The sequence below is a fragment of the Petaurus breviceps genome, unplaced genomic scaffold, assembly GCF_028583685.1.
Source record: "Petaurus breviceps papuanus isolate PSGF00001 unplaced genomic scaffold, PetGlider_PUasm1.0 688, whole genome shotgun sequence".
Classification (NCBI taxonomy): Eukaryota; Metazoa; Chordata; class Mammalia; order Diprotodontia; family Petauridae; genus Petaurus; species Petaurus breviceps.
Window position 1 is genome coordinate 20856376 of NW_027186457.1, and position 16208 is coordinate 20872583.

Sequence of the window (16208 nt, forward strand, 5' to 3'; positions counted from 1 at the left end):
TATAAACAGAGCTCGGCCTGAACTGTTTTTAGCTCATTTCTGTTTTATCTCAGGGGTCAACTCCATGCTAGCTTTCTCTCTTTCGATTTCTTAGAGATAGAATTCTTGCCTCCTCCCTGTCTTCCCCATTAGGGAACATAAGGACGGTTCTTCCTCTTTCATTCTACGCTTTAGTTTCTAGGAATGGATCTCAGGGTAGAAAAATAGGTATCAAAAAATAGATCACTGGGTCTTCATTTATGTCTCAAAGGATACTCTCAGCCCTCCATCTCGATTTCTTCCAATTTATAGCGACAAAATCAGTCAATTCTTCACATAGAAGTATAGAGAATGATGTCTAAGTAAAACATGTACACACCTTTAAAAAATATCTATATTTATTTTGTTAGATATTTCCCCATTACATGTAGAAAATTGTTAACATTCATTTAAAAAAATTTTGAATTCCAAATTCTCTCCCTCTCATTCATCCTCCATTCTCCGAGAAGGCAAAAAAGATATTGATTATATATGTAAAGTCTTGCAAAACATATTTCCATATTATCCACATTGCAAAAGAAAACACACACCCATATACACAAAACAAGAAAAGTTTAAAAATTAAAGAACATATGCTTCAATCTGCAGTGAGAGATCATCAGCTTTCTCTGGAGGTGGGTTGCATTTTTCATCATGGGACCTTCATAATGGCTGGAACTTTTTGTCTTGATGAGAGTAGCTAATCTTTCACACTCTCACACTTTTCAAAGGCAGTTGATTCATGTTGACATAGCTGAAATCATAAAAGCATAGGCATCACAAGTAATAGGAGAACTCTTCTTCCTTCTCTCCTCTCCATCTCAATTCTGCTGTCTGATTTCTTGCATCTCTGACCCAAACTTCTCACTAGATTGAACAGAAGTGGGCAACCTGAGAATATAAATTATGTGGGTATAACGCTCTATTTGACAAGGATTATTGAGAAAACTAAGAAATAATTTGGCAGAAATTAACCTCAGATACACATTTTATATCATATACCATAATAAACTCAAATTGACACGGCCTGATAAAATCACAAAAACTCTGAAATATAATGTTCTACCATGCTTTCTATCTTTAAAGTACTTAACCTGACTGTGGCACATTTTTAATACAGACGTAGGCTTGGGGTCCAGGGGTGTCCTGGGATCAAATCATACTCCCCTACATTTGTGGTTTTTTTTAAAAATAAAAATACTTTACTTCTGTGTAGCAGATTTTCACTTTGCAAAGTGTTGTCCCATACATTAATTACCCTGGGTGACTCTCCTCTCTTCAAAGCTCTATGAGTTATATAGAACAGATATTTGGACCATAGGACTATGGATTTAAAACTGGAGGCCATCAGAAACCATCCAGTCCAACTGTTGAACATTCTTATCAATGTCTTAGAGTAAGACATAGATGATAACACCAAGATAGACTCAGGCTCCATAAAGATCTCAATAGGCTCAAGCATTGGGCTGAATTGAATAAGATGAAAGGAATAAATGGAAAATCTTGTGCTTGGGTACAAAAAATCAATTCCACAGTTTAAGGTGGGGGAGGCATGGATAGATATCAGTTGTTCTGAAAAGAATCTGGGGATGTTAGTGGACTTCAGGCTTAATATGAGTCAGCAGCAATATTACCAGGCAGTCAAAAAAGCTAATACCATGTTGGACTGCCTTTAGGAGTGACAAAGCCTCCAGGAATTAATAGGTCTAGTCCTAGTATGATCTGTCCTCATTTGGAGTAAGATATTCAGTTCTGGGGTGCCATAGGACATTGGTAGATTGAAGAATGTCCAGAGGAGGGCAACCAGAATGATGACCTGCTTTCAGTCTTCATTATATGAGGTTTGGATGATGGAACTGGGCATATTTAGTCTGGGAAAGGGAAGATGGCAGGGGAAGCCTGAGTTCTAGGTCTCTCTCTCCTCCCTTCTTAGCTATATAGTCCTGGATCATCTCTTAGCTTCTCTGAAAGAGGAAGATCTCTAAAGTTCATTCTAGCTTTAAAACATTCCATCCCATTCCTTCTATTGAGACATAGCCCTAGAATGCCAAAAACTGCCCAAGGTGCGATTGTCATAGTATTTTTGATGAGGAGTTCCTATTTTATCCATGAAAGACATTCTGGATTGACTCATTTCATACAAAAGTGATAAAATGGAGGATGGGACCCTCGTACTTCCATTACCTTGTCTTTGTTCCCATGTGCCTGAGCATGTACACACTGCAATCAGCTAATGGTGCAGTGGATAGAGTGTTGGGCCTGAAATCAAGAAGACCAGAGTTGAAATTTGACCTCAGACATTTACTAGCTGTGTGACCCTGGGCAAGTCACTTCACCTGATTTGCTTTAGTTTTCTCATCTGTATAATGGGGATAATGATAGCACCACTTTCCAGGATTATTATGAGCATCAAATGAGATGATGATTATAAAATATTGGCACAAGTAAGCAATATGTAAATGTTCGCTATTACTATTATCTCCCGTTTCCCTATTCTCTCATTCAAGACTAACCCGTGAGCAAAGTGAAATGACAGATGGAAAGTGCTTTGATAAATCAGAGGTAGAAATTATTATGCATGAAATTTTAAAAAATAATTATACTTTACTTAAATAATCATTTTTTTTAAAATACTGAGGTCCAAATTCTCTCCCTCCCTTCAGCCCCCCCAATGAGAAGTCAAGCAATATGATATCCATTGTACATGTGAAGTTGTGCAAAACATATTTCCAAATTAGCTATTTTGCAGAAATGAACACACACACAAGAAAAATAAAATTAAAAAGTATATGCATGGTAATTAAAAAAAACCAACGAATCTATTTTAGAGTTCACAGTATCACAGATAAAGTACTGGAAGGGATCCAAGATTGTGAGCTGGAAGGAACCTTGAAGGTCATTGAATATGACCTCATTTTATGGGTGAAGAAAATGAAGGTCAGAGAAGGTAGGTGACTTACTTGAGATAAGTGATAGAAGTGGGATTTGAACCCAGATCCTTGCACATCAAATTCAGCACTCATTTTACTATACCAAGAAAAGGGACAGCTATGTGGCACAGTGGATAGAGTGCCAGGCCTAGAGGCAGGAAAATCTGAGTTCAAATCTGACCTCAGACACTTAGTAGCTATGTGACCTTGGGCAAGTCACTTAACTCTTTCTGTCTTAGTTTCTTCATCTGTCAAATGAGCTGGAGAAGGAAATGGCAATCATTTATTTGGCAATTTGGCAAATTAATTTGGCAATCAGCATCTTTGCCAACAAAACCCCAAATGGGGTCACAAAGAGTCAGATACGACTGAAAATGATTGTATACCACACTTCGTAGAACCCTTCTGATTAATTGTAGGATCACAGGTATTAGAGATGTAGAGTTGGAAGGAAATCAGAGGTCATCTAGTCCAACCCTTTCATTTACACATTGAGGAAACTGAGGCTCAGAAGAAATGACCTGTCCAAGGGAGAGCTAGGATTCACTCATACCCAGCTTCCTTGATCCCCGAGGCATTCCATAGCTGTCCCTCTCTTCTTCTCCATCATACATTTCCTCCTTAAAATGATTTATTGTATTTAGTTATAGTTTCAGTTTAACTGAATTAGAACAGGGTTGTATTTTCATCATCCTGATGCACCTTGGGCAAATTAAAACCTCTCATGCAAGGGCATTGCTTAACCAGCCAGGGAAGGCAACAATCAGGTTTCAGAGAGGTGTCTCATGGGCTCCCTCTGGTGGATGTGGTTTTTCCAACATGTTTTCTGGCCACAAATCTGCAAATTTGGAAGGTTGCTCATTTTTGCTAGAGATGTTTACAGAAACAGCAGTACAGCCATTTGCGGTAACTAGAGGCACACAATTAATCCTTTAATAGTTTCAGCTTCCTCCACCACCAAACCCTTGAGCAGAGCTATTGACAAAAAGCAAAACCGTCTAATTTGAGTTTCATGCCCATTTAGAGAGAGATTTTCCCCTGGGGTTCACCCAAGACATTCCAGCCCATCTGGTCTTCTCTCCCAGACTCAGCACACACCCTTTGGTGATGGCTTTAAAGATATTTCAGGATCAGTGAATAAAGGAAAAGGACTTGGAAGACTGGGTCTGGGAAGAGGACAAAGATCCAGGAGGACAGAAGGAGTCTAGGCCCTTCTCCATATGCCATCCCTTCAGATACTGGAAGATAGCTATCCACACCCAGGGAATGTCTGCCCAGGAGAAGGCTTTGGGGTATGATTAGGGATCATGAGATAACAGGGTCATGGAACCTTCTCCACGTCTCTCCCTTCAAGCGCAGTCCACCTGTTCACATTCCCCTGCTGCCCTCTAACCTGCCACCCCTTAAAACTGACTTCTTTAGCTCATCTTTATAGAACCAGACTATGCATTTTCACCAGTAACCTTTGGGAGACAATGCCTTCCTGCCCACTTTTATTAATTAAGCCCAATGAGTGACCGATGATGGGAATGCCATGCTACCAGTGACATGGGGAGACAGTTTGGGAGCAACATGGAACAGCTGAAGTCCTGCCATATCTCTGAGATCATACAGCCAGAGCACTGGGAAGGAAAGGGGGAAGGAGAACGTCATTGTCTTTCCTGCTTTTCGCAAGCTCATAGGATTTGAGATCATCTTGTCTATTCCAATGCTCTCATTTGACAGATGAGGGAAAATGAGGCCCAGGAAAAGTGACTTGTCCAAAGTTACTCAGGTAGGAAGTCTCAAAGCCAGGGTTTGGATACAGTTTCCAAATTCAGTATTGTTCGTCTTTGCTCTGCCCAGGCCCCATCTCTGGAGTCATTTTTTTCTAGAATATTTCCTAAATGTGGGAAACAAACCTAAGTCTGTAAACTAGGAAGATGGTTTGAAGGAGGGAGTTGGAAAGATCCTTGACTTTTCCTGTCATCTTATGACTCCCCATCTGGGAAGGTCTCCTGCGAAGTCTCCATAATTTCCATGAGTTTGTTTATCTCTCTTCCTATGTGTACTACAAATCCTGCCTTAGATGATTTGTGGGTACAAATTTGAAGCCCGTTGATAAATAGCATTAATGGAGTCACTTTCCTCCAGTAAATGGCCATATTTTTCCAAGGAATCCTGACTAAATCTGCATTTGTTTGCTGGTCTTTCACTGCCCCCAGAACTGGCCTGCAGGACTGTAGTGATGGTTGGCTCATTTTGGCCTCTGTTTCCTGTTCTCAACTGAGAGCGGAGGAAATCCGCAGGTCTGGTGCCTGCTACCAGGGAATGTGTTGACTCCAAAGGAAATGCTCCACCTAAAATAATTCTGGTCTGCAGCCTCTGAGTCATTCTGGAGTCAGGGTTGGAGTGCAGATGGATAACTAATTAACCCCAAAGGACATGGGATGTGTGTGTGTGTGTGTGTGTGTGTGTGTGTGTGTGTGTGTGTGTGAGGGAAGAATAGGGACAAAGAATATAATAATAAAAATATCTGACATTTATCTTGTGTTTGAAGACTTGCAAAATGATTTGTTCACATTTGAGCTCAAAGACCGGTCAGTGATGGCAGGCCTGTAAGTATTTTTATCTCCATTTTACACACGGAAACCAAGGTTGAGGAACTGTAAGCAGCTTGCCCAGTTTCATACAGCTAGTAAGTCTCAGCGACAGGATTGGAACCTAGATCTTCATTCAGGGTTCACACTTCATCCACAGTGCCACACTACTTCTATGTAGGTGTCTTTAACATGAAAATGTTCAAGATAAAAGTTTGGTGTCAGAACCCTCGGTATCCTGACAGCTTTTATTTGAAGAGAAATTCCTGCTTGGGGGTTCAAAACATGTCAGGTGAAGTTTCTTGCATTGTCAGAAGACATGTTGGGAGCTTAAGACATACACACAAGTATATGTATGCATATATAAGAAACACGGCTAGGTGGCACAGTGAATAGAGTACCGGCCCTGGAGTCAGGAGGATCTGAATTCAAATATGGCCCCAGACACTTAACACTAGCCATGTGACTTTGGGCAGGTCACTTAACCCCAACTGCCTTACCTTCCCCTCTCCAAAAAAAAAAAAAAAAAAAGGAAAAAAAAGAAACACATATGAGCTCATATGTAGGACATATCAGTATTTATACACATAGAAATATATGTGCTTATATAAGTTATATTATAAACACACATAGGAAATATATATGAGTATGCATAGGGTAGATGCATGAGAGTACATATTATATATGTATATAATACACAAATATATGTGAGCATACATAAGATATATTATATGTAAGCACTTAATAGCATTATACATATGCAAATATCCTCTATAAGCTTCCAACATACCTCTTAACAATGAAAAACTTCACTCGACATATGTATACATGATGACATCATATGTATGTGCACACGTATGTGGCATGTGTGTTATATGCACGTGTTTATAGTATATACACATGCTATGTATTTATCTAGATGTTGTATAATATGTATAAGAGATTATTTATGCATATCTATACATACATTGTGTGCATAATATATATGATTATGTAATTAAATATATGGGTATTGTTTGCATTATATATGTGCACATGCATATGTAATCCTATGTAAGCTCCCAATATCGAATATAAAATAAATATATGTGTATATATATACGTACATATGTACACACACTTATATAAGTTTATGTTATATAAAGATGTTTATAAAAAGAGGTAGTCAGATGTAGTACTTGACAATAGCCTGAGGGTCAAAAAGACCTCTGTCAGACATATTCGTTATTGTGACCTTCCTCAGGGTTTCCAGGAAGCTAGGATGTGAGCAGGTGCTTGTTAACATTGGCAAAGAGAGTTCCCTCAGCAGGAAATCACTGGCCAGGACCAAAAATTAAATAAAATATTGAGAGTTCTGAGAAATTCACTTCCTAGTCAAAGATTGATCCTTTGGGAATGTATTCAGATTACATGTGTTCTTTGGTTTAAGGAGGATTAGGAGAGGTCGCAGAAAACCAGTTGAGTAAACACAATGGGAAGGAGGGTTGCTTGTGGGGTATCTGCCCAGGATCTGAGCCTCTGTCCTGCTTTAACCCTTTTTGAATTCCACATTCCACAAGACTCTTGTCATCTTGTCAACCAAGAATGGGGGAAGGAGTCCATGATCTTAGCTCAAAGCCTTCCCTTTGAAGGCTGGATGAGTCCTGTGCTTGTTTGACCTGGCTAGGTCCAGCTCACCAAGTCACTTTGATTTTACTCAAGGAGCTAGATCCCAAATTCAAGCCTTTAGGTGAAGCTATATTTAAAAACTTGGAGACTTGGGATGTAGTTGAGTCAGGAGGGAGTGCTCCTGGGACACCACAAGGCCATCAGATCTAGAGAGGGGGCAAGGGTGGAGACAGGTAAAGAGCAAGGCAGGGCAAGAGATGGAGGAACTCACCTGAGGGAACCAATGCAGGGAAGAGTTTCTCGCTGAACTACATATTTTTGCTAACCAGATACTAAGTTCATTTTTCTGCTCACTGCAGAAGCACATAGTACCTGCCACATATGTGCTAATAAATATTGATTGACTAACACTCTGTAAATTTTGGTGTCTTGGGCCAGAGGTTACAGTCATAGTGTAATAGTGACATCCCTGCCTTCAGAATCATCCCAAAGTAGTGTGGAGCTCTGGGTCATTCCTAGGGGAGTGTCACAGAAAATCACATTGCGCATCTCCCTCCCTCCAATATGTTTTTTTTTTTTTTATAAGCAATCAGGGTTAAGTAACTTGCTCAAGGTTACATGGCCAGTTATTTCTGGGTGTGGTGCTAAGTATCTGAGCCCAGATTTGATCCCCAGGTCATCCCAACACTGGAGCCGGTGCTCTTACTCGCTGAGCCACCTGGCCGCCCCTAAGCAATCGGGGTTAAGTAACTTGCTCAAGGTTACACGGCCAGGTGTTTCTGGGTGGGTGCTAAGTGTCTGAGCCCAGGATTCGATCTCCAGGTCATCCCAACACTGTAGCCGGTGCTCTTACTCTCTGTGCTACCTGGCTGCGCCTCCTCCAATATGTTTTCCAAATGAAATTCAATTAAAAATTGTCCCAAGAGCATCCTTGAAGGAGAAGCGCATAAAATGATAGCAGGTAGCCCAGGTACTACCCTGTGCCTATGTGATAATGGGTGATGTGTGGTAGAATGAAAAGAGTGTTAGAAAGAGATTCAAAAGATCCGAATTCTAATCCTGACTCTTGGGCAAACCTCCTCGCCTCTCTAGATCCCATGTGTCCTCACCAATTTAGTGACAGGATGGGACTAAACAATCTCTTGCAGTTATAAATCTTGTGGTCTCAGAGGACCCTCCCAGTGAATTATTGTGTGTCTACCAGGGTGTATAAATAGAGATGCATCAACACATGCTTTGTGATGTTGTTAAGGATATCAAGGCTCAGTAACTAAAAATCATGGATAGAGAGTTGGGAGGTATCATGAAATCCCACCCCCTCATTTTATAAAAGAGGAAGCTGAGATCTAGAGGAGTGAAGGGTCCCAACTCAAGTCACCTGGGTGATGTGTATGGGATAGCCAAGATGGGAACTCAATTTCTCTAACTCTAAACCCAGAATTCAAATTTTCAATTTTTTTTTTTTGCTTTTTAGAAAAGATTTGATAGTTTTTATATAAGAAACCTAGAATGCTAGAGTTGGAAAAGATCCCAGGGATCCTCAGATGTAGGCTCCTCATTTCTCAGAGGAGGGAACTGAGGCCTAGAGGGAAGAAGTTGTTTTATCTAAAGCTATACGGCCAATAGCAAAACTGAGATTGGTACCCAAGCCTTGCTGTACCAAAACCTCTTTCAGCTTCTTCTCCATCTTTCATCCCTGGGGGGGGGGGGGGGGCCTAGTGGAGGTACCCAAAGCATTGAGCTAATGGATGCACTAAAAGAGAACCAGGAAGACATCTCTGGCTAGCCAGCCAAGCAATATTGTCCTCTTCCATGGAGAGGGAATGTTCATTGTGAATAGAAAAGTCATTGCTGGGGCAGCTAGGTGGTGCAGTGAGTAGAATGCTGACCCCGGAGTCAGGAGGACCTGAGTTTGGATCTGGCCTCAGACACAACACACACAAACAACAAAAAAACTTAGCCATGTGACCTTGGGCAAGTTACTTAAACCCAATTGTCCTCCAAAAAAGAAAAGCCATTGTTAGTCATTTTGACTTTTGTCTTGCCCGCTGGACTCTGATGACTAAGGAGGAGAGAGTGAGGCTGGTTTGCACAGCTCTACCTCACTTAAATTCAACTGATGCACAAGTAAAGACATCATCCTCATGATGTCATTAGTCTTTTTTGAGAAGTGGAGAGAGTGCTTGATTTGGAATTAGGGAGATGCAGGTTCGAATCCTGCCTCTGACACTTACAAGCTGTGTGACCACAGATGTTAATTTGGTCTCTCTGAGTTTTAATTTCATCATCTGGAAAATGGGTGTAGGTGAGTGACCTCAATGGTCGCTAAGGTATTTTTCAATTCTAAATCTGTGACCTGCCATCATATTCCAGATCAAGTTTGTATCTGAAGACAGCCACTAGACCCTGGTGACACTTTCTTTATCATTCTGAGTGACCTGTTCCCTGCTCCACACATGCAGTTCCATCCAGGTCTGCTGTACAGGGTTGATTAGGGACATTAGTTCCAGAATCAAATTGTGGAGTCTGCGGACATGCCCACTGAGAAGATTTAGGGACAAGTGTTGGCATTTACCTACTGTCATTGAGGATGAGGGCATCTCCTTAAGTCTCATCAATTGGGGATGAGATGATGGAGTGCACTGTTGTTTTGTGTCCATTTGGCCTACGTAGGGGGCAGGAAGTACCCACTGCAAAGTTGGCCTTTCTTTTCCCTTTTAAGAGAGCTCCAGAAAGAACATAGATCAGAGGTCCGAGAGTGTCCTTTGGCCCCTGGGGATTGGCACAACTGTCTAGGACAAGAATTTTTAATTTGGGGTCCTTAGACTTCAAGGAGACTGTGAATTTGTATGGGAAAACAAAATATTTTGTTTTCACTAATCTTTTAACTGAAATTAAGCATTTCCCTCAATTGCTCTTCTCCAGTCTGCCAAAAGGGTTCATGATACCAGAAAGCTTAAGAATGCAACTGACCAATTCTCTCAATACTTTTGGAGCCATGTTTTGGTCCCAAATATGGCAGAAACTGGGGTCTGTTCCTGGACCCATCCCCCTGGATAGAGAAGGGGGCATTTCCAGGACACCCTTGACTTCCTGTAGAGTTCAGGGTCTCAGATTTCTAGAGAGAGACAGGGAGATACTAGGTAGCACCCACCTGAGGATTGCCTTTTTAGTAACCCCAAATTTGAGAGTTCTAGGACTTGACTTTTAGTAAGAAAAAGGGGAGTGCCTGGACAATGACAGATTCTTGGGGAGAAAATGATCAAGTACATGACCCCATGGCTGGAGGAACAGGATTGAAGTATGTGTGAGAGAGTGAAAACTCACTTAGTTCAATATATCCAGTTTGGCCCTCTCCCCCACCATGCTTCACCACTCAGTGCTAGCATCTTGCCATCTGCTCTCACATGGGAAAGATCACGAAAAATAATTACTCCAAGGCACCACTCACAATCTCTGTGAATCCTCAGACTAAAACCACTTTTTCTGACTTCCACTCCCTTACATGCTGATTGCTTCTGAGATTATATAAATTCTTCATATGATTTTTCTACATTTTTAGTGGGGTGAAATAAAAGCTTTCTCCTCTACCTGATGTTCACTGTTACCTTGAATGCTTGCACAGGAGCTGGGGCCCATGTAATCCACATCTTTGGAGACCTATATTTGAGTTGCATTTTGAAATTCCCAGAAGAAATTCCTAGTGGGGTCAAAAAAATAAAATTTTGAGTGGAAAGCACTAAGATTAAAGTCTGCCATTATAAACTCAGAACTAGTGTTACGAGGCCATGGGATTTATACACTCTATTCTCAAGACCTCATCAAAATGCTCCTGTCATTCCATTAAGGTCCTACTTTCTCTTAATAAATAATAAAACAACCTGAGTTAAAATACTAAAGGTTAATGCATCATCCCTTCTAATTAACTCTTCATTCTACAGGGCCTTTCTGGAGGTAGTAGCTTTATGAGTGACTTTGTATAAAGACTTAGATGGCACCCTTTTCAGATTTGCAGATGGCAAGTAAGTGACAGTTAACATACTGGAAGAACAAAACAGAATTCGAGGTCTTGGAAGGCTAGATTCTAGTGGTGTCAAACACAGGGCCTAAAGGTTGACTGTAGCCCCCAATACTCCCAAGTTAAAATACAGTTTTATTTAAATTACATTAAAATATAATTGGGCAATATTTAACAAAATAAAAATACAATAAAACACAGATAATATTAAAGTTTTAAACTACGTCAATAAATGTCCCCTGGGGATTCTTTATGGATTAATTAATGGTTCCCATTTCTATTTGAGTTTCGCCCTGTTGGGCCTGAATATTAGACTGAGACTAAGTTAACCACCAGAGGGTGCTGGATAGTTTCCTTACCTTGAAGCTATGTTCAACATCAGACCCACAACAGTGGATTTCCTGGGCTCTCTCGGGCTGTTATGAACTCTATCCAACACCAGAGGGCACTTAGGGCAAATGTCAAGCTCTCTATGATGGAAAGATGAAGCATCAGGCACTGAATTCGTTAAGGAAGGAGAGACAGTGTCCTGTGGGTTAGTAGATAATGGCCACCAGGATCTGTATGGGGTGATAAAATCAAACTTATTAAAACCACCACCGTAAAGCCTATGTGCTCATGATTCTTCTCACATCTGGGAAACACCAAACCAGTCCATGGGCATGTCTCAAACTCAGGAGTTCCAGATGCCAGTGCTCAGATTCAGACCTCCCTATTATCCTCTCCCACTGGGAGCTGAGAAATATTCCTAATGCTACTCTACTCATGACTTCCAGGAGTTCAGTTACCAGTCAGTTAATCAGTTGAGGAAATCTGAGACCCAGAACACTGGTTCTTCTTCCTCCGTCTGCTTTTCATGGTTCAGTGGAAAGAGGACTCATTTTAGAGTCAGAGAGCATAGGTTCAGACACTGCCCACCTGTGTAATCTTGTGCAAATCATGACAATTCCTTGCGTCTCGTCTGTAAAATGACAGGACTAGATAACTTCCATCTTCCATGCTCACATCCTGTTCTTCAACTGTATTCTAGTGCGGCTGGTTTCTATGTAGAGATCTTTTCTGATTGCGTTCATTCCTTCGTCCTCACTAGAAGAGTGATGGAATGGAGGACAGGGGCAGACCACCTCTACTCCAAAACTTCCCACATACACATACACGCGTGTGCACGCACACACACACACACACACACACACACACACACACACACACCACTGCTCCATTTGGGAACACTGACTAACTCTCCACCTGAAGTTTCCTCCCTTCTTTTTTCTGCTTGCCATCTTCCAAACACATTCTCATACTATTAATTACAGCAAGAAGGAGGTATGGATTTCCAGAATGAACCCTTTGTAAAACATATTGGAAATAGAAACTTGAGAAAAAAAAACCATTGATACAGGAGTCTGCAATGTAATCAACACCATGTCATCTGAAAACACCTACTGTATAGGGAATCCCTAGAGACATCAGATGTCTTTGGTGAGAATATATCTCCTTGTTTTAGGACACACTTGGTTTTAATAATCAGGTCATCAAATGATGCCATCTCTGTTGTAACATTTTTTCAAGGAATCATGTATGATTCAAACATATATGTGGGAAGATGTTTGTTAGAGGAGAACCTTTAAGGTGACATTTTGAGGGAAGAAACTAAACCTACAGTGATCTTGTATTCTCTGCAGTAATCAAATGGATGCCACCATTCCAGGAGAGGACATCTCAACCAATTAACTTTTGACTTCATTCATCTTGTCTATGACTCTAAAATCCCAAATACCCCTCCCTAGCCATCACTCCCTTATATATGTGGTTTCCTCTTATTAGAAATGCAAATTTCTTGAGAGCAAACAGTTGTCTTTTTGTATATGTATCCCCAGTGCTTAGCACTGGGGCACAACAAGGTCTAGATAAGTGTTTTTACATTCATCCATCCATCCATCCATCCATCCATCCATCCATCCATCCATCCATTCATTCGTCTATTCATTCTAGTCAATTGTGATGATTTCAATGATTACTGCTAGGTAAATCATTCCCAAAACATTTATCTGGCCTGAATCTGTGCTGCAGACTCCAGGCTTTTCTTTCAAGGTTCAGGATATCACTCCCTATAAATAGCCTTTCTGAATTATGCTCCTTATCCCTCCTCCCCCCACCCCCATTTGAAAGTATTCTTCCAGCTCTTCAAATTTACTTAGAGCACTTTGAATCTTTCCTTTGCCCTGGTCACTCCATATCTTGTATCTTGTGTTCTCCTTAATTGTGTACCTGTCCTATCTTTCTTAGTAAAATGTATGTTTCTTGGGGACAGGAATTTTTTTCATTTTTATCTTTGTACTCCCAGTGTCTGACACATAGTAAGAGCTTAACTTAATCTTAATTGTACTGAATGGGAAAACATAATCTGAGAGAGGGAAAGTGACTTCTGCACAAGGCACACAAAATTAGTGACAGAAGTAGAACAAAACTCAGTTCAATAAACATTTATTAAATACCTACTATGAGCAAGGCTCAGTCTCCTTTCCTACAAAATGAGGATAAAAATGCCTATGCTACTACCTTAGGAGGTTTCTGGGAGCAAAATACTCTGTAATAATGACAGCTCATATTTCTTTAAGAGGGTAAGGGGAATAAGCATTTATTAAGAACCTACTATGTACGGGGCACTTTGCTAAGCATTTTACCAATGTTATCTCATTTCATCCTCCCGACAACCTTCAGAAGTTGGTGCTGTTAGGGGCGGCCAGGTAGCTCAGCAAGTAAGAGCACCGGCTCCAGTGTTGAGAAGACCTGGAGATCGAATCCTGGGCTCAGACACTTAGCACCCACCCAGAAACACCTGGCTGTGTAACCTTGAGCAAGTTACTTAACCCCAATTGCTTAGGGGCGGTCAGGTGGCTCAGCGAGTAAGAGTACCGGCTCCAGTGTTGGGACGACCTGGACTGGAGATCATATCCTGGGCTCAGACACTCAGCACCACATCCAGAAATAACTGGCCGTGTAACCTTGAGCAAGTTACTTAACCCCGATTGCTTAAAAAAAAAAAAGTTGGTGCTGTTATTATCCTTATTTTATAATTTAGGAAACTGAGGCAAATAGGAAGGGAAGTGACTTGTCCAAGGTCATATGGCTAGTAAGTGTGTGGTGGAGGTGGTGCTGTGGGTGGAAATCAGGAAGACCTGAGTTCAAAAACAGCATCAGACACTTGCTAGTTGTGTGATCCTAGGCAAACCACTTCACCCCTACCTGCCTCAGTATACTCATCTGTAAAATAAAGATAACAATAGCACCTCCCTCCCAGGACTTTTGTGAGGATCAAATGAGATAATATTTGTAAAGCACTTAGCCTATAGTAGCTGCTTCATAAATGCTTGTTTCCTTCCCTTCACCTGCATCCCTATCCCCATTCATAACACCACCCTCTGTGCAGGTGATTGTCCCGGTTATTCTCCTTGTACCTAAGATTTATGGGTTTTTGTCAGATTTAAATGATCACTTTGGGTCCCTGCTCCATTAGGATAAAATCCTTAACAGCAGTTGTTGAAGGAATATTACATTAGATTACTGTCCTCTTTAGGAGAGATGATTTTTTTTCTAATATATGGAAAGAAGAGAGACTGTTAATTCAGTGATATCCTATCCAATCTTTCCTTCCCACAGCTGACAAATACTGTCAAATCACAGACCTGATCATGTTACTCTCCTACTCAAAAAATTTAAGTGGTTCCCAGTTGCCCTAGAATAAAACTGAATCTTCAGCCTGGCAAGTAAATCTTTCCCTAAGTTGTCTCTCATTTCCCTTGTCTGATACTTCATATTACTCTTCTTCACAAATTCTGTTTGCTAGCCATACTGGCCTATTAGTCTGGGCTTCAACTGTGACATGTTATCTCTGGTCACTTTGCATTTGTGAAGAGAAGCCCTCAGTCCTGGAGCACACTTCCTCTTCACCTGGCCCTCTTTGCTTCATTCAAGTCTCAGTTCAGAGGTCACCTCCTACAGGAAGCCTTTCCTGACCCTCCCACAGATCAATGGTGTTCTCTCCCATCTCAAATTAAACTGCATCTATCATCTGTGTGCATGTTGTAATCCCCAGAATACGAGAATTTGTCTTCCTAGTGCCTCGCCCATAATAAGTTCTTACTGAATTATTAAATTGTGTTAGTTCCTATGAATAACTCATTGACTAGTTTGTCTACCCAAAGTTTGTTCAGGACAAAAATATAACTCAGTAAGTTTTGTCTTTAATACTTCTCGTATACCCTATTTCTAAAGTTTTGGTCATTCCAGTCTATTTCCTGTCTAGGCAGATCAAACCTGATTAGTCCAATCCATGGCTAGAGAAGGAAGTTTTCTGCCTGCTATGTTCACAGACACCACTGCAGTCTCATCACATCCCTGAGATCGACAAGCTCGTGGACATGCCTTATGAATGAGGAGCACTGATGCAGAATGGTTGAGTGGACTCAGCCTACTAGAGTTCAAACCTTAGCCCTCTTGTTCTCTTGGATGCTTTGAACCCCTCTAAGATTTTTCATATCTGTCCCCTTTTCTTCACTCACAGGGATGCTGCCTTATTTCAAGTTCTCATCCCTTCTTGCCTTGCAATGATTTCCTAGTTGCTTTTCCTGTTTTTAGTCTCTCTTCCCTAATCCATCCTCCACTGAAAAATTTCTAATCTACAAGTCTGATCCTGCCAATTCCCTGATCAGTCAGGTTCAGTGGTTCCCTATTGCCTCTAGACTATGTAGTGGAACAGTTGGTCTTTGACTATTACTCTTTGACTCTCCCCTCCACCCTTCCCAGTCCAGAAAGCCCAGAAAGAGCGGAGGTTGGTGAAGAAGTGTTAAACTTACTGTGTGAATATGACTGCATCTGGCAATTCTTTGACAAAGTATTAACAAATCCCTTGCTTGAATGAGAAAGGGATCCTGGTCATTGGAGGAGAAATTATTGTTTATGCCCCAAGGTAGCCCTTAAAAGCCTGTCACACAATTCAAGAGTTGGATGAGTCTAAGCTGGGAGGAACTTTGTGGGTTGTGATCTCTGTGACAA